This window comes from Bombina bombina, chromosome 2, assembly GCF_027579735.1.
Source record: "Bombina bombina isolate aBomBom1 chromosome 2, aBomBom1.pri, whole genome shotgun sequence".
In the NCBI taxonomy this organism is placed as follows: domain Eukaryota; kingdom Metazoa; phylum Chordata; class Amphibia; order Anura; family Bombinatoridae; genus Bombina; species Bombina bombina.
The window spans coordinates 1,191,147,870-1,191,175,582 of record NC_069500.1 but is presented as its reverse complement, the minus strand read 5'-3'; positions in this window follow the sequence as shown (position 1 = coordinate 1,191,175,582).

The following is a 27,713-nucleotide window of genomic DNA, read 5'->3' as shown; positions in this document are numbered from 1 at the left end:
CAGGCAGGCAGGCAACTGCAATTAGATTACACTAGCAGACTGATGTTTCACAGTCAAAAAAGTTTTTTTTTTTTAAATTTACACTACTGTTACAACAGATATGAGTGGTGGCACTAGTTGGCAAGTGGGCCTGGCACACACGCTGGCAGGCAGGCAACTGCAATTAGATTACACTAGCAGACTGATGTTTCACAGTCAAAAAAGTTTTTTATTTTTAAATTATTTACACTACTGTTACACCAGATATGAGTGGTGGCACTGGGCAAGTGGGCCGGGCACACACGCTAGCAGGCATGCAACTGCAATTAGATTACACTAGCAGATTGATGTTTCACAGTCAAAAAAGTTTTTTATTTTTAAATTATTTACACTACTGTTACACCAGATATGAGTGGTGGCACTGGGCAAGTGGGCCGGGCACACACGTTGGCAGGCGGGCAAATGAAATTAGAATTACACTAGCAGACTGATGTTTCACAGTCAAAATAGTTTTTTTTTATTATTATTTACACTACTGTTACACCAGATATGAGTGGTGGCACTGGGCAAGTGGGCCTGGCACACACGCTAGCAGACAGGCAACTGCAATCAGATTACACTAGCAGACTGATGTTTCACAGTCAAAAAAGTTTTATTTTTTTTTAATTATTTACACTACTGCTACAACAGATATGAGTGGTGGCACTAGTTGGCAAGTGGGCCTGGCACACACGCTGGCAGGCAGGCAACTGCTATTAGATTACACTAGCAGACTAATATTTCACAGTCAAAAAAGTTTTTTTTTTTTTAAATTTACACTACTGTTACAACAGATATGAGTGGTGGCACTAGTTGGCAAGTGGGCCTGGCACACACACTGGCAGGCAGGCAACTGCAATTAGATTACACTAGCAGACTGATGTTTCACAGTCCAAAAAGTTTTTTTTTTTTAAATTTACACTACTGTTACAACAGATATGAGTGGTGGCACTAGTTGGCAAGTGGGCCTGGCACACACGCTGGCAGGCAGGCAACTGCAATTAGATTACACTAGCAGACTGATGTTTCACAGTCAAAAAAGTTTTTTTTTTTTAAATTACACTACTGTTACAACAGATATGAGTGGTGGCACTTAGCAAGTGGGCCCGGCACACACGCTGGCAGGCAGGCAACTGCAGTTAGATTACACTAGCAGACTGATGTTTCACAGTATATAAAGTTTTTTTTTACAAAATTTACACTACTGTTACAACAGATATGAGTGGTGGCACTAGTTGGCAAGTGGGCCTGGCACACACGCTGGCAGGCAGGCAACTGCTATTAGATTACACTAGCAGACTAATATTTCACAGTCAAAAAAGTTTTTTTTTTTTAAAATTTACACTACTGTTACAACAGATATGAGTGGTGGCACTAGTTGGCAAGTGGGCCTGGCACACACACTGGCAGGCAGGCAACTGCAATTAGATTACACTAGCAGACTGATGTTTCACAGTCCAAAAAGTTTTTTTTTTTTAAATTTACACTACTGTTACAACAGATATGAGTGGTGGCACTAGTTGGCAAGTGGGCCTGGAACACACGCTGGCAGGCAGGCAACTGCAATTAGATTACACTAGCAGACTGATGTTTCACAGTCAAAAAAGTTTTTTTTTTTTAAAATTACACTACTGTTACAACAGATATGAGTGGTGGCACTAGTTGGCAAGTGGGCCTGGCACACACGCTGGCAGGCAGGCAACTGCTATTAGATGACACTAGCAGACTGATGTTTCACAGTCAAAAAAGTTTTTTTAAAAAAATTTACACTACTGTTACAACAGATATGAGTGGTGGCACTCGTTGGCAAGTGGGCCTGGCACACACGCTGGCAGGCAGGCAACTGCTATTAGATTACACTAGCAGACTGATGTTTCACAGTCAAATTTTTTTTTATTTTTTAAATTTACACTACTGTTACAACAGATATGAGGGGTGGCAGTAGTTGGCAAGTGGGTCTGGCACACACGCTGGCAGGCAACTACAATTAGATTACACTAGCAGACTGATGTTTCACAGTCAAAAAAGTTTTTTTTTTTAAATTTAAACTACTGTTACAACAGATATGAGTGGTGGCACTAGTTGGCAAGTGGGCCTGGCACACACGCTGGCAAGCAGGCAACTGCAATTAGATTACCCTAGCAGACTGATGTTTCACAGTCAAAAAAGTTTTTTTTACAAAATTTACACTACTGTTACAACAGATATGAGTGGTGGCACTAGTTGGCAAGTGGACCTGGCACACACGCTGGCAGGCAGGCAACTGCAATTAGATTACACTAGCAGACTGATGTTTCACAGTCAAAAAAGTTTTTTTTTTTAAATTTACACTACTGTTACAACAGATATGAGTGGTGGCACTAGTTGGCAATGGGCCTGGCACACATGCTGGCAGGCAGGCAAATGCAATTAGATTACACTAGCAGACTGATGTTTCACAGTCCAAAAAGTTTTTTTTTTTTAAATTTACACTACTGTTACAACAGATATGAGTGGTGGCACTTAGCAAGTGGGCCCGGCACACACGCTGGCAGGCAGGCAACTGCAGTTAGATTACACTAGCAGACTGATGTTTCACAGTATATAAAGTTTTTTTTTACAAAATTTACACTACTGTTACAACAGATATGAGTGGTGGCACTAGTTGGCAAGTGGGCCTGGCACACACGCTGGCAGGCAGGCAACTGCTATTAGATTACACTAGCAGACTAATATTTCACAGTCAAAAAAGTTTTTTTTTTTTTAAATTTACACTACTGCTACAACAGATATGAGTGGTAGCACTAGTTGGCAAGTGGGCCTGGCACACACGCTGGCAGGCAGGCAACTGCAATTAGATTACACTAGCAGACTGATGTTTCACAGTCAAAAAAGTTTTTTTTTTTAAATTTACACTACTGTCACAACAGATATGAGTGGTGGCACTAGTTGGCAATGGGCCTGGCACACATGCTGGCAGGCAGGCAAATGCAATTAGATTACACTAGCAGACTGATGTTTCACAGTCCAAAAAGTTTTTTTTTTTTAAATTTACACTACTGTTACAACAGATATGAGTGGTGGCACTTAGCAAGTGGGCCCGGCACACACGCTGGCAGGCAGGCAGGCAACTGCAGTTAGATTACACTAGCAGACTGATGTTTCACAGTATATAAAGTTTTTTTTTACAAAATTTACACTACTGTTACAACAGATATGAGTGGTGGCACTAGTTGGCAAGTGGGCCTGGCACACACGCTGGCAGGCAGGCAACTGCTATTAGATGACACTAGCAGACTGATGTTTCACAGTCAAAAAAGTTTTTTTAAAAAAATTTACACTACTGTTACAACAGATATGAGTGGTGGCACTAGTTGGCAAGTGGGCCTGGCACACACGCTGGCAGGCAGGCAACTGTTATTAGATTACACTAGCAGACTGATGTTTCACAGTCAAATTTTTTTTTATTTTTTAAATTTACACTACTGTTACAACAGATATGAGGGGTGGCAGTAGTTGGCAAGTGGGCCTGGCACACACGCTGGCAGGCAGGCAGGCAGGCAACTACAATTAGATTACACTAGCAGACTGATGTTTCACAGTCAAAAAAGTTTTTTTTTTAAAATTTACACTACTGTTACAACAGATATGAGTGGTGGCACTAGTTGGCAAGTGGGCCTGGCACACACGCTGGCAAGCAGGCAACTGCAATTAGATTACCCTAGCAGATTGATGTTTCACAGTCAAAAAAGTTTTTTATTTTTAAATTATTTACACTACTGTTACACCAGATATGAGTGGTGGCACTGGGCAAGTGGGCCGGGCACACACGTTGGCAGGCAGGCAGGCAAATGCAATTAGAATTACACTAGCAGACTGATGTTTCACAGTCAAAATTGTTTTTTTTTATTATTATTTTTACTACTGTTACACCAGATATGAGTGGTGGCACTGGGCAAGTGGGCCTGGCACACACGCTAGCAGGCAGGCAACTGCAATCAGATTACACTAGCAGACTGATGTTTCACAGTCAAAAAAGTTTTTTTTTTTAAATTATTTATACTACTGTTACACCAGATATGAGTGGTGGCACTGGGCAAGTGGGCCGGGCACACACGTTGGCAGGCAGGCAAATGCAATTAGAATTACACTAGCAGACTGATGTTTCACAGTCAAAAAAGTTTTTTTTTTTTAAATTATTTACACTACTGTTACGCCAGATATGAGTGGTGGCACTGGGCAATTAGGCATGGCACACACGCTAGCAGGCAGGCAACTGCAATTAGATTACACTAGCAGACTGATGTTTCACAGTCAAAAAAGTTTTTTTTTTTTAAATTATTTACACTACTGTTACACCAGATATGAGTGGTGGCACTGGGCAAGTGGGCCGGGCACACACGTTGGCAGGCAACTGCAATTAGATTACACTAGCAGACTGATGTTTCACAGTCAAAAAAGTTTTTTTTACAAAATTTACACTACTGTTACAACAGATATGAGTGGTGGCACTAGTTGGCAAGTGGACCTGGCACACACGCTGGCAGGCAGGCAACTGCAATTAGATTACACTAGCAGACTGATGTTTCACAGTCAAAAAAGTTTTTTTTTTTAAATTTACACTACTGTTACAACAGATATGAGTGGTGGCACTAGTTGGCAAGTGGGCCTGGCACACATTCTGGCAGGCAGGCAAATGCAATTAGATTACACTAGCAGACTGATGTTTCACAGTCAAAAAAGTTTTTTTTTTTAAATTTACACTACTGTTACAACAGATATGAGTGGTGGCACTTAGCAAGTGCGCCTGGCACACACGCTGGCAGGCAGGCAACTGCAGTTAGATTACACTAGCAGACTGATTTTTCACAGTATATTAAGTTTTTTTTTACAAAATTTACACTACTGTTACAACAGATATGAGTGGTGGCACAAGTTGGCAAGTGGGCCTGGCACACACGCTGGCAGGCAGGCAACTGCTATTAGATTACACTAGCAGACTAATATTTCACAGTCAAAAAAGTTTTTTTTTTTTTAAATTTACACTACTGCTACAACAGATATGAGTGGTAGCACTAGTTGGCAAGTGGGCCTGGCACACACGCATGCAGGCAGGCAACTGCAATTAGATTACACTAGCAGACTGATGTTTCACAGTCAAAAAAAGTTTGTTTTTTTTTAAATTACACTACTGTTACAACAGATATGAGTGGTGGCACTAGTTGGCAAGTGGGCCTGGCACACACGCTGGCAGGCAGGCAACTGCTATTAGATGACACTAGCAGACTGATGTTTCACAGTCAAAAAAGTTTTTTTAAAAAAATTTACACTACTGTTACAACAGATATGAGTGGTGGCACTAGTTGGCAAGTGGGCCTGGCACACACGCTGGCAGGCAGGCAACTGTTATTAGATTACACTAGCAGACTGATGTTTCACAGTCAAAATTTTTTTTATTTTTTAAATTTACACTACTGTTACAACAGATATGAGGGGTGGCAGTAGTTGGCAAGTGGGCCTGGCACACACGCTGGCAGGCAGGCAGGCAGGCAACTACAATTAGATTACACTAGCAGACTGATGTTTCACAGTCAAAAAAAGTTTTTTTTTTTAAATTTACACTACTGTTACAACAGATATGAGTGGTGGCACTAGTTGGCAAGTGGGCCTGGCACACACGCTGGCAAGCAGGCAACTGCAATTAGATTACCCTAGCAGATTGATGTTTCACAGTCAAAAAAGTTTTTTATTTTTAAATTATTTACACTACTGTTACACCAGATATGAGTGGTGGCACTGGGCAAGTGGGCCGGGCACACACGTTGGCAGGCAGGCAGGCAAATGCAATTAGAATTACACTAGCAGACTGATGTTTCACAGTCAAAATTGTTTTTTTTTTATTATTATTTACACTACTGTTACACCAGATATGAGTGGTGGCACTGGGCAAGTGGGCCTGGCACACACGCTAGCAGGCAGGCAACTGCAATCAGATTACACTAGCAGACTGATGTTTCACAGTCAAAAAAGTTTTTTTTTTTTAAATTATTTACACTACTGTTACACCAGATATGAGTGGTGGCACTGGGCAAGTGGGCCGGGCACACACGTTGGCAGGCAGGCAAATGCAATTAGAATTACACTAGCAGACTGATGTTTCACAGTCAAAAAAGTTTGTTTTTTTTAAATTATTTACACTACTGTTACGCCAGATATGAGTGGTGGCACTGGGCAATTAGGCATGGCACACACGCTAGCAGGCAGGCAACTGCAATTAGATTACACTAGCAGACTGATGTTTCACAGTCAAAAAAGTTTTTTTTTTTAAATTATTTACACTACTGTTACACCAGATATGAGTGGTGGCACTGGGCAAGTGGGCCGGGCACACACGTTGGCAGGCAACTGCAATTAGATTACACTAGCAGACTGATGTTTCACAGTCAAAAAAGTTTTTTTTACAAAATTTACACTACTGTTACAACAGATATGAGTGGTGGCACTAGTTGGCAAGTGGACCTGGCACACACGCTGGCAGGCAGGCAACTGCAATTAGATTACACTAGCAGACTGATGTTTCACAGTCAAAAAAGTTTTTTTTTTAAATTTACACTACTGTTACAACAGATATGAGTGGTGGCACTAGTTGGCAAGTGGGCCTGGCACACATTCTGGCAGGCAGGCAAATGCAATTAGATTACACTAGCAGACTGATGTTTCACAGTCAAAAAAGTTTTTTTTTTAAATTTACACTACTGTTACAACAGATATGAGTGGTGGCACTAGTTAGCAAGTGGGCCTGGCACACACGCTGGCAGGCAGGCAACTGCAGTTAGATTACACTAGCAGACTGATTTTTCACAGTATATTAAGTTTTTTTTTACAAAATTTACACTACTGTTACAACAGATATGAGTGGTGGCACTAGTTGGCAAGTGGGCCTGGCACACACGCTGGCAGGCAGGCAACTGCTATTAGATTACACTAGCAGACTAATATTTCACAGTCAAAAAAGTTTTGTTTTTTTAAATTTACACTACTGTTACAACAGATATGAGTGGTGGCACTAGTTGGCAAGTGGGCCTGGCACACACACTGGCAGGCAGGCAACTGCAATTAGATTACACTAGCAGACTGATGTTTCACAGTCAAAAAAGTTTTTTTTTTAAATTTACACTACTGTTACAACAGATATGAGTGGTGGCACTAGTTGGCAAGTGGCCTGGCACACACGCTGGCAGGCAGGCAACTGCAATTAGATTACACTAGCAGACTGATGTTTCACAGTCAAAAAAGTTTTTTTTTTAAATTTACACTACTGTTACAACAGATATGAGTGGTGGCACTAGTTGGCAAGTGGGCCTGGCACACATGCTGGCAGGCAGGCAACTGCAATTAGATTACACTAGCAGACTGATGTTTCACAGTCAAAAAAGTTTTTTTTTTTAAATTTACACTACTGTTACAACAGATATGAGTGGTGGCACTTAGCAAGTGGGCCTGGCACACACGCTGGCAGGCAGGCAAATGCAGTTAGATTACACTAGCAGACTGATGTTTCACAGTATATAAAGTTTTTTTTTACAAAATTTACACTACTGTTACAACAGATATGAGTGGTGGCACTAGTTGGCAAGTGGGCCTGGCACACACGCTGGCAGGCATGCAACTGCTATTAGATTACACTAGCAAACTAATATTTCACAGTCAAAAAAGTTTTTTTTTTTTTTAAATTTACACTACTGTTACAACAGATATGAGTGGTGGCACTAGTTGGCAAGTGGGCCTGGCACACACGCTGGCGGGCAGGCAACTGCAATTAGATTACACTAGCAGACTGATGTTTCACAGTCAAAAAAGTTTTTTTTTTAAATTTACACTACTGTTACAACAGATATGAGTGGTGGCACTAGTTGGCAAGTGGGCCTGGCACACACGCTGGCAGGCAGGCAACTGCAATTAGATTACACTAGCAGACTGATGTTTCACAGTCAAAACAGTTTTTTATTTTTAAATTATTTACACTACTGTTACACCAGATATGAGTGGTGGCACTGGGCAAGTGGGCCTGGCACACACGCTAGCAGGCATGCAACTGCAATTAGATTACACTAGCAGATTGATGTTTCACAGTCAAAAAAGTTTTTTATTTTTAAATTATTTACACTACTGTTACACTAGATATGAGTGGTGGCACTGGGCAAGTGGGCCGGGCACACACGTTGGCAGGCAGGCAAATGCAATTAGAATTACACTAGCAGACTGATGTTTCACAGTCAAAATATTTTTTTTTTATTATTATTTACACTACTGTTACACCAGATATGAGTGGTGGCACTGGGCAAGTGGGCCTGGCACACACGCTAGCAGACAGGCAACTGCAATCAGATTACACTAGTAGACTGATGTTTCACAGTCAAAAAAGATTTTTTTTTTTAATTATTTACACTACTGTTACACCAGATATGAGTGGTGGCACTGGGCAAGTGGGCCGGGCACACATGTTGGCAGGCAGGCAGGCAACTGCAATTAGATTACACTAGCAGACTGATGTTTCACAGTCAAAAAAGGTTTTTTTTTAAAATTATTTACACTACTGTTACACCAGATATGAGTGGTGGCACTGGCCAAGTGGGCCTGGCACACACGCTAGCAGGCAGGCAACTGCAATTAGATTACACTAGCAGATTGATGTTTCACAGTCAAAAAAGTTTTTTTTTTTTTAATTATTTACACTACTGTTACACCAGATATGAGTGGTGGCACTGGGCAAGTGGGCCGGGCACACACGTTGGCAGGCAGGCAAATGCAATTAGAATTACACTAGCAGACTGATATTTCACAGTCAAAATAGTTTTTTTTATTATTATTTACACTACTGTTACACCAGATATGAGTGGTGGCACTGGGCAAGTGGGCCTGGCACACACGCTAGCAGGCAGGCAACTGCAATCAGATTACACTAGCAGACTGATGTTTCACAGTCAAAAAAGTTTTTTTTTTTTTTTATTATTTACACTACTGTTACACCAGATATTAGTGGTGGCACTGGGCAAGTGGGCCGGGCACACACGTTGGCAGGCAGGCAGGCAACTGCAATTAGATTACACTAGCAGACTGATGTTTCACAGTCAAAAAAGTTTTTTTTACAAAATTTACACTACTGTTACAACAGATATGAGTGGTGGCACTAGTTGGCAAGTGGACCTGGCACACACGCTGGCAGGCAGGCAATTGCAATTAGATTACACTAGCAGACTGATGTTTCACAGTCAAAAAAGTTTTTTTTTTTTAAATTTACACTACTGTTACAACAGATATGAGTGGTGGCACTAGTTGGCAAGTGGGCCTGGCACACATGCTGGCAGGCAGGCAACTGCAATTAGATTACACTAGCAGACTGATGTTTCACAGTCAAAAAAGTTTTTTTTTTTTAAATTTACACTACTGTTACAACAGATATGAGTGGTGGCACTTAGCAAGTGGGCCTGGCACACACGCTGGCAGGCAGGCAACTGCAGTTAGATTACACTAGCAGACTGATGTTTCACAGTATATAAAGTTTTTTTTTACAAAATTTACACTACTTTTACAACAGATATGAGTGGTGGCACTAGTTGGCAAGTGGGCCTGGCACACACGCTGGCAGGCAGGCAACTGCTATTAGATTACACTAGCAAACTAATATTTCACAGTCAAAAAGTTTTGTTTTATTTAAATTTACACTACTGTTACAACAGATATGAGTGGTGGCACTAGTTGGCAAGTGGGCCTGGCACACAAGCTGGCAGGCAGGCAACTGCAATTAGATTACACTAGCAGACTGATGTTTCACAGTCAAAAAAATTTTTTTTTTAAATTTACACTACTGTTACAACAGATATGAGTGGTGGCACTAGTTGGCAAGTGGGCCTGGCACACACGCTGGCAGGCAGGCAACTGCAATTAGATTACACTAGCAGACTGATGTTTCACAGTCAAAAAAGTTTTTTATTTTTAAATTATTTACACTACTGTTACACCAGATATGAGTGGTGGCACTGGGCAAGTGGGCCTGGCACACACGCTAGCAGGCAGGCAACTGCAATTAGATTACACTAGCAGATTGATGTTTCACAGTCAAAAAAGTTTTTTATTTTTAAATTATTTACACTACTGTTACACCAGATTTGAGTGGTGGCACTGGGCAAGTGGGCTGGGCACACACGTTGGCAGGCGGGCAAATGAAATTAGAATTACACTAGCAGACTGATGTTTCACAGTCAAAATATTTTTTTTTTATTATTATTTACACTACTGTTACACCAGATATGAGTGGTGGCACTGGGCAAGTGGGCCTGGCACACACGCTAGCAGACAGGCAACTGCAATCAGATTACACTAGCAGACTGATGTTTCACAGTCAAAAAAGTTTTTTTTTTTTTTAATTATTTACACTACTGTTACACCAGATATGAGTGGTGGCACTGGGCAAGTGGGCCGGGCACACACGTTGGCAGGCAGGCAAATGCAATTAGAACTACACTAGCAGACTGATGTTTCACAGTCAAAAAAGTTTGTTTTTTTAAAATTATTTACACTACTGTTACACCAGATATGAGTGGTGGCACTGGGCAAGTGGGCCTGGCACACACGCTAGCAGGCAGGCAACTGCAATTAGATTACACTAGCAGACTGATGTTTCACAGTCAAAAAAGTTTTGTTTTTTTTAATTATTTACACTACTGCTACATCAGATATGAGTGGTGGCACTGGGCAAGTGGGCCGGGCACACACGTTGGCAGGCAGGCAGGCAACTGCTATTAGATTACACTAGCAGACTGATGTTTCACAGTCAAAAAAGTTTTTTTTTTTTTAAATTTACACTACTGTTACAACAGATATGAGTGGTGGTACTAGTTGGCAAGTGGGCCTGGCACACATGCTGGCAGGCAGGCAACTGCAATTAGATTACACTAGCAGACTGATGTTTCACAGTCAAAAAAGTTTTTTTTTTTAAATTTACACTACTGTTACAACAGATATGAGTGGTGGCACTTAGCAAGTGGGCCTGGCACACACGCTGGCAGGCAGGCAACTGCAGTTAGATTACACTAGCAGACTGATGTTTCACAGTATATAAAGTTTTTTTTTACAAAATTTACACTACTTTTACAACAGATATGAGTGGTGGCACTAGTTGGCAAGTGGGCCTGGCACACACGCTGGCAGGCAGGCAACTGCTATTAGATTACACTAGCAAACTAATATTTTACAGTCAAAAAGTTTTGTTTTATTTAAATTTACACTACTGTTACAACAGATATGAGTGGTGGCACTAGTTGGCAAGTGGGCCTGGCACACACGCTGGCAGGCAGGCAACTGCAATTAGATTACACTAGCAGACTGATGTTTCACAGTCAAAATTTTTTTTTTTTTAAATTTACACTACTGTTACAACAGATATGAGTGGTGGCACTAGTTGGCAAGTGGGCCTGGCACACACGCTGGCAGGCAGGCAACTGCAATTAGATTACACTAGCAGACTGATGTTTCACAGTCAAAAAAGTTTTTTATTTTTAAATTATTTACACTACTGTTACACCAGATATGAGTGGTGGCACTGGGCAAGTGGGCCTGGCACACACGCTAGCAGGCAGGCAACTGCAATTAGATTACACTAGCAGATTGATGTTTCACAGTCAAAAAAGTTTTTTATTTTTAAATTATTTACACTACTGTTACACCAGATTTGAGTGGTGGCACTGGGCAAGTGGGCCGGGCACACACGTTGGCAGGCGGGCAAATGAAATTAGAATTACACTAGCAGACTGATGTTTCACAGTCAAAATATTTTTTTTTTATTATTATTTACACTACTGTTACACCAGATATGAGTGGTGGCACTGGGCAAGTGGGCCTGGCACACACGCTAGCAGACAGGCAACTGCAATCAGATTACACTAGCAGACTGATGTTTCACAGTCAAAAAAAGTTTTTTTTTTTTTTAATTATTTACACTACTGTTACACCAGATATGAGTGGTGGCACTGGGCAAGTGGGCCGGGCACACACGTTGGCAGGCAGGCAAATGCAATTAGAACTACACTAGCAGACTGATGTTTCACAGTCAAAAAAGTTTGTTTTTTTAAAATTATTTACACTACTGTTACACCAGATATGAGTGGTGGCACTGGGCAAGTGGGCCTGGCACACACGCTAGCAGGCAGGCAACTGCAATTAGATTACACTAGCAGACTGATGTTTCACAGTCAAAAAAGTTTTGTTTTTTTAAATTATTTACACTACTGCTACATCAGATATGAGTGGTGGCACTGGGCAAGTGGGCCTGGCACACACGCTAGCAGGCAGGCAACTGCAATTAGATTACACTAGCAGACTGATGTTTCACAGTCAAAAAAGTTTTGTTTTTTTTAATTATTTACACTACTGCTACATCAGATATGAGTGGTGGCACTGGGCAAGTGGGCCGGGCACACACGTTGGCAGGCAGGCAGGCAACTGCTATTAGATTACACTAGCAGACTGATGTTTCACAGTCAAAAAAGTTTTTTTTACAAAATTTACACTACTGGGGGGGGCGGAGCCGGCAGCCAAACTGATAGGAAGTGTGGAGACAGAGCTCTGGCCACAAAAGTGTTATTTTAGCTCATATAACCTGCTAAATACAGCGAAATTGCCCAAAACATACCTAGGGCAGCTACTACAACCACCCGGCACTGTTTCTTGTTCGTTTTTGCAAAAATTTACAATCGCAAATAACACCCGCTTGGGAGCTCCAGACCATTTTACAGGAAAGGCCGTGGTCGCGGCCTACACCGGCACACGCAGTTAAGCCTTCACTGGCGGAATTACACCTGATTACTGCAGGACTATCTCCTTGAACTACCGGACTACCAAGCACACTGTGAGAGGTGAATATACTGGTTAACAACCAGTTTTTTATGGTACTAGAAACTCAACACTCCTAACGGCATCCCACGTGGCAGTTTGTAAGTAACCAACAACTTGCTTTTTTTTCTTCCTTTCACTAAGAGACATTCAATTCAGGTTCCTTAGATTTGGCTTTATAGCCATCATTCTACCTTCTGTTGAAGCATTGTATACAGCTGCTATCTCACTGCGATTTTATTTGAATAAGCCTTGCAACTCTGTGGGTGGCAAATGGAAACCATTACTTTAAATCTTTACACACTCTACTGCCGCCCTTTATAATGTGAAATCCTCTAATTACCAGTGTGTAGACTGCAATATACCTCATTTATTTTGCCTTCATATTCGGACACTTTACTCTATACTGATCCTCCACACGCCTAAATCAGATAACATTAGCCTCTGTGCAGCAAAAGCTCTCTTATTGACATTAAGAACTGTGGCCTTTTTTTTTTTTACAAGTTACTGTACAGCTGTGTATTTTTCTTTTTGGATCAGACCCTCAGTGCCAAAATTGATGGTGAACATTATTTTACAGTACTGCTGTAATACAAGACTTCATTGATTCCCAAGGCCAGATTTGACACCCTCCTCCCTTTCCCGCTACCCTCAGTGGTGACGGGTCATACCCCATCTCCTTTTTCCTGCTTCGCCCAAAAGGGGGCACTCCCTCAGGAGGGTGCCACACATGATACCTGACCCTGAGTGACAACTACCCCAGTGGAGGTCTGGAAATCCTATATTACACCAACAGCAATATAGGTGAAACACAAGAAACGCCTTAAGAGAATCAACAGCACTCCTCTACCTTAAAATGTGCTGCTAATTGTATTGCCTAAGGGGAGGGGAAGCCCCTCAGGCTCCGGATCCTACTACATATACACATTACTCTGGCTCACTCTGCAACATCAGTTTATAAAATTTTGATCTTCTAGCTGTGTCCTGTGCTCTTAATTGTCAGGTGTGCCATTTGAAACCCTGAAGATGGCACAATCCAACAAACGGAAACCAAAGCCGGTAGGTGGCCCTAAAAGGACTGTGGTGGACCATTTCAATCCTATGATATTATCTACAAATGAAGATTCACAAGATAGCACTAATACCTCAACACATGGATCAGTTTTAGTATCCAATACCCTCCAAGCCCTACAAGATGCTGCCCCAACAACTGTGACACCTTCGTTTATTTTATCATCTTTGCAAACTTTGCTTGAGGCACATCACTCCTCTTTTCAGTCCCAAATAACTGCCTCGCTGGCTGAGATGCGGCGAGATTTGACATCTACTTCTGAAAGAGTGGACACAATTGAGAGGAAGCAGGAAGACATGATAGTTGAACAGGGTAATGTCCTAGCATATGCCCAGAGTTTGGCGGAACAGCTTATTATGCTAGAAAACAAAGTGGCGGATGCTGAAGACCGATCCCGCCGGAATAATCTACGCCTCAGGGGGATCCCTGAAAGCATATCCTCTAGTTACTTGGTCACCCACCTTTCTGAATTTTTCAAACATCTGGCACCACCGGCAAATCCAAATGAGGGACTCATTGATAGGGCACACAGGGCTCTACGCCCTAGAAGCCTAGCAACTGATAAACCAAGAGATGTCATTGTTCGGCTACACTTCTACACATACAAAGAGAGGTTAGTAAGAGCCTCTATGTCTAAACCCACCTTGCCTGAACAATTTCAGGACATTAACATCTTTGCCGATCTCTCTCACCACACCCTCCAGCAGCGAAAGTCTTTTGGAAGTTTCACCAGGTTTCTTAGGACAAACAACATAAAGTACAGATGGGGTCATCCGACCAGACTTTTTGTTCTCAAGGACAACCAGCAGTATATTGTTACCACTCTTGAACAAAGTCACAACCTTCTGCAAAAATGGAGTGCCACATCTTCATCTTCACCTGACTCTCCACTACAAAGCTCTTTGAACCCTATGGTCCCACAATGGGGTCCTTTACCCCAAAGACCATCCAGTGACTTAGCTACAACTACTCAGGCACGAGCAGATGACGATGACTGCACATGAGGTATAGGGGTGGTGGAGCATCTCCACCTCCCCACTGCTCACTAACCATCTGTCAATATAATTTATAAGTGACTTTCCATTGCTCAATGTTTTCTCTTCTTTTTTCCCTCCTCTTTAGGTTTGATATATGCAAAGTATTTTATTTTAAAGTGTATATGTGTCTACTCTCTATACTACTCACTATCTTTTTGTTCTTTCTTTCCTTCTTTTTTCCATTTTTTTTTTTTTTTTTTCTTTTTCTTCTTCTCTTTTTCCTCTCTCTTTTCCTTCTCCTTTTCTTCTCTCTTCTCTCCAAGTCTCACCTTCTACTGGGGATAACTTTTCCTATTTACTATGGGGGCCCGGGAAACACCTGAGCTTTTAAGAGCATATTCTACTCTCTTATTGTTAGTATGCTTTGTTTATCTAGAGCGTGAGATGGCCACATAATGGAGATGCAACACTGGATGCACCATTTTGTGGTGACCTCGCTTTCATATGCATTGTTCTCTCAGACTTGTCATTTACTTTCTAATCCACCTAAATTACAGATGATGTATGCTGTGTTGTATATGCCACTTGTGCTTCACGGTACCTCTTTCGGTGACATCCTCCCTCATCTATCTTGCAATGGGTTCGGGCATTGTCTGCCGCCCGCAACACCGAGAAGTATTGTGCTTTCCAACTGGCATAATAGTTCTCTAGTATTTAATTGATAGTGCTTGAAGATGCCGTGAACTTACTGCAATGTACAGATTATATGTTGTTGTTACCATAGCGGTTATTTTATTGTTGGGTACTACAAAAGTTTACTTGGTTGGCGGGGTGGATACACTCCGCCAGCTGATGGCCTAATATACCAATACTGTTGATGTTTTCTTACATTGTACTACCCTTCATATGTTGTATGGTTATGTGGAGCCACATTTTGGCTGATATATTTTGTAATACCTGGGCCCTCCTGTGCTGCACGCTTCCTCCACCATTAGCATACTATCAATCCCATCTTCTACTAGATGGGTTGACGAACTACCTGCGATTTTCGGGATGCGGAGGTGGGGTGCTGAACAGGGGGCTGGTTTACTGGTTTACCCTTTTGCTTTAGATTCTCACTGCTGTGTTGATGTTTAACATTCACTATTATTGCATTAATAGATTTGGTCCGAAATTGATGCTATTTCCCCCCACTCTCCCCCTCGTCTCTTCCCCCCTTTTTTTTTTTTTTTTTTTCTTTTTCTCTTCCCTTTATCCCATCTTGACCCTCTCTTTTCTTTTCTACCCACTCTGTCAATCTTTCCCCCCCTGGATCCGGGGCCTGTGTGTGTACTTATCCCTCCCTCTTCTCTTCCATTCGCACTTTACTCTTTCTTTCCCCTGTCAAGCTCTCTCAATGATGCAGATTTAATAACTAAATTGCCAGCTGGCACTGGCTACCACTCCCCCCACTTAAAGTACTCTGGAAACGTATTCTAGAGACTGCATACGCGGTTTACCTTGTTTATATACCGCACCTTGTACTCTTATTTGACTGTTTGTACGTTTTAACTTGAATATTGTTTGTACCAGTATTATTTTCTTTTATTCATGAGACTGTGTTGAATTGTATTTATCCTAAGCAATCCTTCCTTTTTTTTTTTCTTTTTTTTTCCTTTTTTCCCTTCTCTTCTTTTCCTCCCCTTTTCCTCTCGTGTCCTCCGCCCTTTTTGTCCCTTCCCCAACTACCCACCACTGTCCTGACAATCCACCCGACCCCAGTCTATAACGAGAGGACGCACATCTGTAACTATGCCATACTGCTGTGTCACTCACAATGTGAGAGGACTCAACTCTCCGACTAAACGCAGTCTCTGCCTTAGATCCTTAGCCAAGGCTCGGGCCCACCTGGTTTTCCTTCAAGAGACCCACTGGGTAAAAGGTACAAAGACACCCATCCAGTCTAAATTGTATCCGATAGTTGAAACTGCCAGTTTCTCTCAAAAATCAAGAGGAACGGCTATCCTCATACATAAAGATGTCTCTTACGAGAAAATTTTTGTCGACTCTGACCCTCAGGGACGATACCTGATTCTAGTCTGTAAACTGGACGGTGCGCTGTATACGCTAGCCTCTTATTATGGACCTAATAAGCAACACATTCGGTCTCTACGCAAGTTTCTCCAGAAACTGGAGACTCTGCGTCAGGGCCTTTTGCTTCTCGCCGGGGATTTCAATCTTATATGGGACCCCAATCTGGATAGACGATCGGACACCCCACGCAAATTCCCTAAGCCAATGGCTGAATTATCGCACCAATTTCGACACTTAATCTACCGCTTCAACCTATTTGACATCTGGCGCGCTCTTAACTCGACTGCTCGGGATTATACTTATTTCTCTCCAGTACATCGCTCATATTCGCGGTTAGATTTTTTCTTCTGTGACCCGGGTCTTCTGGATGGTGTGACTCGTACTTGGATTCCTCAATGCCCATGGTCCGACCATGATCCTGTATATATTAATTTACGATCCTCCATAGAACTTCAACGAACGTCAACATGGCGCTTGCATCCTCACTTGTTTTCCAATCCTGGAACGGAGGCCTCCATTGCTGAAGACATTACCGAGTTTCTAGCTTCTAATGACAATGGTGAAGTTGACGACTTCACTTTATGGGCTGCACTGAAAGCATATATCCGAGGGTCGTTTATAAAAATAGCAGCAGCCGAGAAAAAACGCAAAGGAGAAACCCTTGCACAACTTACTATGAGCCTCCGAAAGATTTCTGGGGAACATAAAATGAACCCCACAGATACACTGTCCAAGCAACTAGTGGATCTTAAGGCCCGTATAGTACAGTTGGAGTCCGAAAGGACAGCCGTGAGACTTCTACGGCTTAAAGAAATATACTACCATAAGGGTAATAAAGCTGATAGATTATTGGCCAATAGGTTACGCCAGAAAACGGCGGCAGCACGCATCCCCATGCTGAAGATAGATGGACGATGTGTTATAAAACCCACAGATATTGGCAATGCTTTTGCAGATTACTATGCCGCCCTCTATAATCTACAACAGGACGGCTCAATTAGCCCTCCAACATCTGAGAATATTGAGACATTTTTAGCCTCGCTGAATCTCCCTTCGGCCCCACAAGACTGCATTGACTCTTTGCAGAATCCCATTTCACTAATAGAAATTAAAAAAGCTATCAAATCTCTTAAGGCCTTTAAATCACCAGGACCAGGCGGCTTCTCTGATCTATTTTATAAAAAGTTTCAATCCCAACTACTTCCCATTCTAGGACGTTTCTTTACGCTAGCAAGTGAACGGGGCACCTTTTCGGCCGAATTTTTACAGGCCACTATCATTACTCTCCCGAAGCAGGGAAAGGACTTGACCCTTTGTGGCAGCTATAGGCCGATTTCACTGTTGAACCTAGATGTTAAGTTGTACGCTAAGATTTTAGCCTCGCGCCTCAATTCTTTACTACCAGCGCTGGTCAGACCAGATCAGGTGGGCTTTGTCCTACATCGGCAAGGCCCAGACAATACAAGACGTCTCCTGAATGTCTACCTTGAAGCTCATGGTTCCCACTTGCCCTGTGTCACCCTGTCGTTGGACGCTGAGAAGGCCTTCGACAGGGTGAACTGGAAATATATGTTTGCTGTGCTGCGGCGCTTTGGTCTCCCGGAGCCCTTCATCACGGCAATCGCGGCTCTTTACTCTACCCCGTCGGCAGTAGTCAGGGGTCTGGGGTTTTGCTCCAGAACTTTCTCAATAACGAACGGCACGAGACAAGGATGTCCAATGTCCCCACTTATTTTTGCCCTCATGATGGAACCCTTAGCCGAGGCCATCCGGTCATGCCCCTTAATCCGAGGGGTATGTATCCATCACACGGAGCAGAAGACTGCTTTGTTTGCAGACGATCTAACAGTGCTTGTGTCGGATCCTATTACTTCTCTTCCCCATCTATTTTCCCTACTGAATAAATTCTCCTTAGTCAGTTACTACAAGCTAAATGTCCTCAAGACTGAGGCGTATGCTATTAACATTTCAGACGGGACTCTTAATGAACTGAAACGCACTTATAAGTTCGTGTGGTCTACGACTCATATCAAACATCTCGGGGTTTATCTCTCACATAGTATTCCGAAGATGATAGAATTGAATTTCAATCCCTTATTGTCAACTATTGAAAAATCGACCGACACTTGGAATGTCCCGTCACTGTCATGGCTGGGTCGAATCGCGGCCTTCAAAATGAGCCTCCTACCAAAGCTTACCTACCTATTCCGCTCCCTACCCATCCCGATTCCTAGATCTACAATTTACAAATTCCAACAACTATGTAACAAATTTATTTGGCGCAATAAGGTTCCGAGACTTGCCACTAATATTCTACAACAACCTCTTCTGGCTGGTGGGGCGGCTGCCCCCAATATCCTAAAATACCATGAGGCTGCCAGACTTTCTCATGTAACCCAATGGAAGCTACCGTTGGAGAGTCGATGGGCAGAGATTGAACAAGCATCCCTCCCGGCTGGATTCACTCTACAAGATCTAGTGTGGATCCCTAAACACTCTAGGACGCCAGCCCTTTTGACTAATCCTATTGTCAAATCAAATTTACAGTTTTGGGATAAGGTTCGCAACCTTTCGACCGTAGCGCCGCATCCCTCGCCATCGCATTCCCTTAGGGGGCTGCTACTGTCACTGCCAGACTCCCACCCCAACTTATGGTTCGCTTTGGGGTTGACTAGAATAGCAGATTTCTATGCAGGGGATAAGCTACTAAACTACCAGGACTTTCTACGGAAGTTTAATCCGCCTCCTCGATTGCACTTTGAATTCTGGAGACTACGTAGCCTTCTCCTCTCGTGGGGCTTTGGTGCGGGCCCACTAAGGCCTAAAACCGCTTGGGAAGTTCGCTGGGACTCTATGACATCCCCCGGTAAACTTCTGTCCATCTCGTATCTTACGCTCATGAAGCCTCCAGTGTTCTATAAATCCCCTCCAGTACGGCGATGGGAATCTTCCCTGATGGTTTCAAACGAACCACAACAATGGCGGATGGCTGTCCAATTCACCAAGAAAGCTATACACTGCATAACCCTGTACGAGTTATTTCTCAAGGTTATGCTACAATGGCATATGACTCCTATCCGTTTGTTTAAAATCTCGGCAACCAATTCACCCAAATGTTGGAGGGGCTGCGAGGAGTTGGGAACGCCCCAACATATTTGGTGGTCTTGCAGTCAGATTCAACCGCTCTGGCAAAAATCAATCCGATACTGCTCTTCAGGGAATATCCACTTACCTCTGTCCCCTAGTTCATGCCTGTTCCACATCTTGCCTAGGAAATTGACTCTACCTCAGAAACTATTCTGTATTTACCTATTTCTAGCTGTTAAATTAGCTGTAGCGCGCATGTGGCTGCAACGCACTGTCCCTTCGTGGGAACAAGTGATGGACATACTGGACTTTGTTAAAAGAATGGAGTCCTATGTCTCCCATGTCCACGGGTCCACAGACCTTCAGTCCCAAATTTGGGCACTTCGCCCAAAGTAATTCCTCCTACAAACACTTTGGGGACTTTAGGTCCCTCGGGTTAGCTGTAACCGGTGCTACTAATGTCCTCCTGCCCATTCCCCCTTTCTTCCCCTTATCTGAACCCTCCCAATCTCCCCCGCTCCTATCCCTTGTCGGTGTATACCCCCCTCCTTTTTTTTTTTTTTTTTTTTTTTTTTTCTCCTTTCTCCTTTTTGGATAGCTTGACACAGTTTCTTTTTTTTTTTTCTTTTTTCTATGTATAATCTGGTTAACATTTCTGATTGTCATATTCTATGTTTAAGCTATAATTTTGGTATGAACATTTATGATGATGAAACCTCTATACACTAAGGAGTTTGCTGACTTATATGGGTTATTAATAATATGGGTCTTTTTTCCACAACAAATGGACTTTTGCACCCACCCATGGAGAGGTGGGAATAAGATCATTGACCAACAGACACCGAACATGGACTTAAACATCCAGCATTCTCTCTCTTGTGCTCCTTATTTTATGTGATTGTTTTATATAATACTACCTCTGGTTAATCCTGTTATTTCTGTTGCATGTACTATTGATATGTATGTACATGCTTTTGATGCTCTTATGTTCATTTATCTTTTAAAACAATAAAAATTATTTAAAAAAAAAAAAAATTTACACTACTGTTACAACAGATATGAGTGGTGGCACTAGTTGGCAAGTGGGCCTGGCACACATGCTGGCAGGCAGGCAAATGCAATTAGATTACACTAGCAGACTGATGTTTCACAGTCCAAAAAGTTTTTTTTTTTTTTAAATTTACACTACTGTTACAACAGATATGAGTGGTGGCACTTAGCAAGTGGGCCCGGCACACACGCTGGCAGGCAGGCAACTGCAGTTAGATTACACTAGCAGACTGATGTTTCACAGTATATAAAGTTTCTCTTGTTAAGTGTATCCAGTCCACGGATCATCCATTACTTATGGGATATTAACTCCTCCCCAACAGGAAGTGCAAGAGGATTCACCCAGCAGAGCTGCTATATAGCTCCTCCCCTAACTGCCATTCCCAGTCATTCTCTTGCACCCAACGAATAGATAGGATGTGTGAGAGGACTGTGGTGATTATACTTAGTTTCATACCTTCAATCAAAAGTTTGTTATTTTATAATAGCACCGGAGTGTGTTATTCCTTCTCTGGTAGAATTTGAAGAAGAATCTACCTGAGTTTTTCTATGATTTTAGCCGGAGTAGTTAAGATCATATTGCTGTTTCTCGGCCATCTGAGGAGAGGTAAACTTCAGATCAGGGGACAGCGGGCAGATTAATCTGCAAAGAGGTATGTAGCAGCTTATTATTTTCTGACAATGGAATTGATGAGAAAATTCTGCCATACCGATATAATGTAAACTCAGCCTTAAATGCAGTAGCAGCAACTGGTATCAGGCTGTCATGTATGTATATTTTACACTTCAGTATTCTGCGGAATGGCACTTCACTGGAATTATACTGTATGCATAAAACTTTAGCCTAATTTGCAGGGACTAGCAACAGGCTTTTTAATAACACTCAATTTATTAATGTTAAACGTTTTTTGCTGGCATGTAAAATCGTTTAATTTTCTGAGGTACTGGGTGAAAAAATGTTTTGGGCACTATTTTTTTCCACTTGGCAGTCGTTTTATTTAATTTATGACAGTTTACTGATCTCTCTCACTGTTATGTGTGAGGGGGAGGGGCCTTTTTTGGTGCTTTTGCTACGCATCAAAAAATTCAGTCAGAAGTTTATTGTCTTCCCTGCATGATCCGGTTCATCTCTACAGAACTCAGGGGTCTTCAAAACTTGTTTTGAGGGAGGTGATCACTCACAGCAGAGCTGTGAGATTGTAGTTGACTGTGATAAAAAAACGTTTATTTCTGTATTTTTTTTTTTTTTTTTTCTGCTATCTGTGTTTTTTACAAAGATTTGATGCTATAACTTTTCAGTTTATTAATTTTCAACTGTCATAACTTTTTCTGTGCTTCTTATAGGCACAGTACGTTTTCATATTATAGTAAATTACTTGAAAAGTATTTCCAAGTTGCTAGTTTATTTGCTAGTGTGTTAAACATGTCTGATTCAGAGGAAGATATCTGTGCTATATGTGCTAAAGCCAAAGTGGAGCCCAATAGAAATTTATGTACTAACTGTATTGATGCTACTTTAAATAAAAGTCAATCTGTACAAATTGAACATATTTCACCAAACAACGAGGGGAGAGTTATGCCGACTAACTCGCCTCACGTGTCAGTACCTGCATCTCCCGCTCGGGAGGTGCGTGATATTGTAGCGCCGAGTACATCTGGGCGGCCATTACAAATCACATTACAGGATATGGCTACTGTTATGACTGAAGTTTTGGCTAAATTACCAGAACTAAGAGGTAAGCGTGATCACTCTGGGGTGAGAACAGAGTGCGCTGATAATATTAGGGCCATGTCAGACACTGCGTCACAATTTGCAGAACATGAGGACGGAGAGCTTCATTCTGCGGGTGACGGTTCTGATCCAAACAAACTGGATTCAGATATTTCAAATTTTAAATTTAAGCTGGAAAACCTCCGTGTATTACTAGGGGAGGTGTTAGCGGCTCTGAATGATTGTAACACAGTTGCAATACCAGAGAAAATGTGTAGGTTGGATAAATATTTTGCGGTACCGGCGAGTACTGACGTTTTTCCTATACCTAAGAGACTTACTGAAATTGTTACTAAGGAGTGGGATAGACCCGGTGTGCCGTTCTCACCCCCTCCGATATTTAGAAAGATGTTTCCAATAGACGCCACCACACGGGACTTATGGCAAACGGTCCCTAAGGTGGAGGGAGCAGTTTCTACTTTAGCTAAGCGTACCACTATCCCGGTGGAGGATAGCTGTGCCTTTTCAGATCCAATGGATAAAAAGTTAGAGGGTTACCTTAAGAAAATGTTTGTTCAAAAAGGTTTTATATTGCAACCTCTTGCATGCATTGCGCCTGTCACGGCTGCAGCAGCATTTTGGTTTGAGTCTCTGGAAGAGACACTTGAATCAGCTCCATTAGATGAGATTACACACAAGCTTAAAGCCCTTAAGTTAGCTAACTCATTTATTTCAGATGCCGTAGTACATTTAACTAAACTTACGGCTAAGAATTCCGGATTCGCCATTCAGGCACGCAGAGCACTGTGGCTAAAATCCTGGTCAGCTGACGTTACTTCTAAATCTAAATTGCTTAATATACCTTTCAAAGGGCAGACCTTATTCGGGCCCGGGTGAAAGAAATTATCGCTGACATTACAGGAGGTAAAGGCCATGCCCTGCCTCAAGACAGAGCCAAACCTAAGGCTAGACAGTCTAATTTTCGTTCCTTTCGTAATTTCAAAGCAGGAGCAGCATCAACTTCCTCTGCACCAAAACAGGAAGGAGCTGTTGCTCGCTACAGACAAGGCTGGAGACCTAACCAGTCCTGGAACAAGGGCAAGCAGGCCAGGAAACCTGCTGCTGCCCCTAAGACAGCATGAATCGAGGGCCCCCGATCCGGGAACGGATCTAGTGGGGGGCAGACTTTCTCTCTTCGCCCAGGCTTGGGCAAGAGATGTCCAGGATCCCTGGGCGTTAGAGATCATATCTCAGGGATACCTTCTAGACTTCAAATTCTCTCCCCCAAGAGGGAGATTTCATCTGTCAAGGTTGTCAACAAACCAAATAAAGAAAGAAGCGTTTCTACGCTGCGTACAAGATCTTTTATTAATGGGAGTGATCCATCCGGTTCCGCGGTCGGAACAAGGACAAGGGTTTTACTCAAATCTGTTTGTGGTTCCCAAAAAAGAGGGAACTTTCAGGCCAATCTTGGATTTAAAGATCCTAAAGAAATTCCTAAGAGTTCCATCGTTCAAAATGGAAACTATTCGGACAATTTTACCCATGATCCAAAAGGGTCAGTACATGACCACAGTGGATTTAAAGGATGCTTACCTTCACATACCGATTCACAAAGATCATTACCGGTATCTAAGGTTTGCCTTTCTAGACAGGCATTACCAGTTTGTAGCTCTTCCATTCGGATTGGCTACGGCTCCGAGAATCTTCACAAAGGTTCTGGGTGCTCTTCTGGCGGTACTAAGACCGCGAGGAATTGCGGTAGCTCCGTACCTAGACGACATTCTGATACAAGCTTCAAGCTTTCAAACTGCCAAGTCTCATACAGAGTTAGTACTGGCATTTCTAAGGTCGCATGGATGGAAGGTGAACGAAAAGAAGAGTTCTCTCTTTCTGTAGAAATGAAGATTTACCTGACAGAAGACAGGTTAACAAAGCTTCAAAATGCATGCCGTGTCCTTCATTCCATTCAACACCCGTCAGTAGCTCAATGCATGGAGGTGATCGGCTTAATGGTAGCAGCAATGGACATAGTACCCTTTGCACGTCTACATCTCAGACCGCTGCAATTGTGCATGCTAAGTCAGTGGAATGGGGATTACTCAGACTTGTCCCCTACTCTGAATCTGGATCAAGAGACCAGAAATTCTCTTCTATGGTGGCTTTCTCGGCCACATCTGTCCAGGGGGATGCCATTCAGCAGGCCGGACTGGACAATTGTAACAACAGACGCCAGCCTACTAGGTTGGGGCGCTGTCTGGAATTCTCTGAAGGCTCAGGGACAATGGAATCAGGAGGAGAGTCTCCTACCAATAAACATTCTGGAATTGAGAGCAGTTCTCAATGCCCTTCTGGCTTGGCCCCAGTTAACAACTCGGGGGTTCATCAGGTTTCAGTCGGACAACATCATGACTGTAGCTTACATCAACCATCAGGGAGGGACAAAAAGCTCCCTAGCAATGATGGAAGTATCAAAGATAATTCGCTGGGCAGAGTCTCACTCTTGCCACCTGTCAGCAATCCACATCCCGGGAGTGGAGAACTGGGAGGCGGATTTCTTAAGTCGTCAGACTTTTCATCCGCGGGAGTGGGAACTTCATCCGGAGGTCTTTGCCCAAATACTTCGACGTTGGGGCAATCCAGAGATAGATCTCATGGCGTCTCGACAGAACGCCAAGCTTCCTCGTTACGGGTCCAGATCCAGGGATCCGGGAGCGGTTCTGATAGATGCTGTGACAGCACCTTGGACCTTCGGGATGGCTTATGTGTTTCCACCCTTCCCGATGCTTCCTCGATTGATTGCCAGAATTAAACAGGAGAGAGCATCAGTGATTCTAATAGCGCCTGCATGGCCACGCAGGACTTGGTATGCAGATCTAGTGGACATGTCATCCTGTCCACCTTGGTCGCTACCTCTGAAACAGGACCTTCTGATCCAGGGTCCCTTCAAACATCAAAATCTAATTTCTCTGAAGCTGACTGCTTGGAAATTGAACGCTTGATTTTATCAAAACGTGGTTTTTCTGAGTCAGTTATTGATACCTTAATACAGGCTAGGAAGCCTGTTACCAGAAAGATTTACCATAAGATATGGCGCAAATACTTATATTGGTGCGAATCCAAGAGTTACTCATGGAGTAAGGTTAGGATTCCGAGGATATTGTCTTTTCTACAAGAAGGTTTAGAAAAGGGTTTATCCGCTAGTTCCTTAAAGGGAGAGATTTCAGCTCTGTCCATTCTTTACTCAAACGTCTGTCAGAAGTTCCGGACGTTCAAGCTTTTTGTCAGGCTTTAACTAGGATCAAGCCTGTGTTTAAAACTGTTGCTCCACCATGGAGTTTGAACTTAGTTCTTAATGTTTTACAGGGGGTTCCGTTTGAACCCCTTCATTCCATTGATATCAAGTTGTTATCTTGGAAAGTTCTGTTTTTAATGGCGATTTCCTTGGCTCGAAGAGTCTCTGAGTTATCTGCCTTACATTGTGATTCTCCTTATCTGATTTTTCATTCAGACAAGGTAGTTCTGCGTACTAAACCTGGGTTCCTACCTAAGGTGGTCACTAACAGGAATATCAATCAAGAGATTGTGGTTACATCTTTGTGTCCTAATCCTTCTTCGAAAAAGGAACGTCTGCTACACAATCTAGAAGTAGTCCGTGCCCTGAAATTTTATCTACAGGCAACTAAGGATTTTCGACAAACGTCTTCCCTGTTTGTCGTTTATTCTGGTCAGAGGAGAGGTCAAAAAGCTTCGGCTACCTCTCTCTCCTTTTGGCTTCGTAGCATAATACGGTTAGCCTATGAGACTGCTGGACAGCAGCCTCCTGAAAGAATTACAGCACATTCTACTAGAGCTGTGGCTTCCACTTGGGCCTTTAAGAATGAGGCTTCTGTTGAACAGATTTGCAAGGCTGCAACTTGTTTTTCTCTTCATACTTTTTCCAAATTTTACAAATTTGACACTTTTGCTTCTTCGGAGGCTGTTTTTGGGAGAAAGGTTCTTCAGGCAGTGGTTCCTTCCGTATAAAGAGCCTGCCTGTCCCTCCCGTCATCCGTGTACTTTAGCTTTGGTATTGGTATCCCATAAGTAATGGATGATCCGTGGACTGGATACACTTAACAAGAGAAAACATAATTTATGCTTACCTGATAAATTTATTTCTCTTGTGGTGTATCCAGTCCACGGCCCGCCCTGTCACTTTAAGGCAGGTAATTTTTCCATTAAACTACAGTCACCACTGTACCCTATGGTTTTCCTTTCTCTGCATGTTTTCGGTCGAATGACTGGTAATGGCAGTTAGGGGAGGAGCTATATAGCAGCTCTGCTGGGTGAATCCTCTTGCACTTCCTGTTGGGGAGGAGTTAATATCCCATAAGTAATGGATGATCCGTGGACTGGATACACCACAAGAGAAATAAATTTATCAGGTAAGCATAAATTATGTTGTTTTTTTTTACAAAATTTACACTACTGTTACAACAGATATGAGTGGTGGCACTAGTTGGCAAGTGGGCCTGGCACACACGCTGGCAGGCAGGCAACTGCTATTAGATTACACTAGCAGACTAATATTTCACAGTCAAAAAAGTTTTTTTTTTTTTAAATTTACACTACTGTTACAACAGATATGAGTGGTGGCACTAGTTGGCAAGTGGGCCTGGCACACACACTGGCAGGCAGGCAACTGCAATTAGATTACACTAGCAGACTGATGTTTCACAGTCAAAAAAGTTTTTTTTTTTTACATTTACACTACTGTTACAACAGATATGAGTGGTGGCACTTAGCAAGTGGGCCTGGCACACACGCTGGCAGGCATGCAACTGCAATTAGATTACACTAGCAGACTGATGTT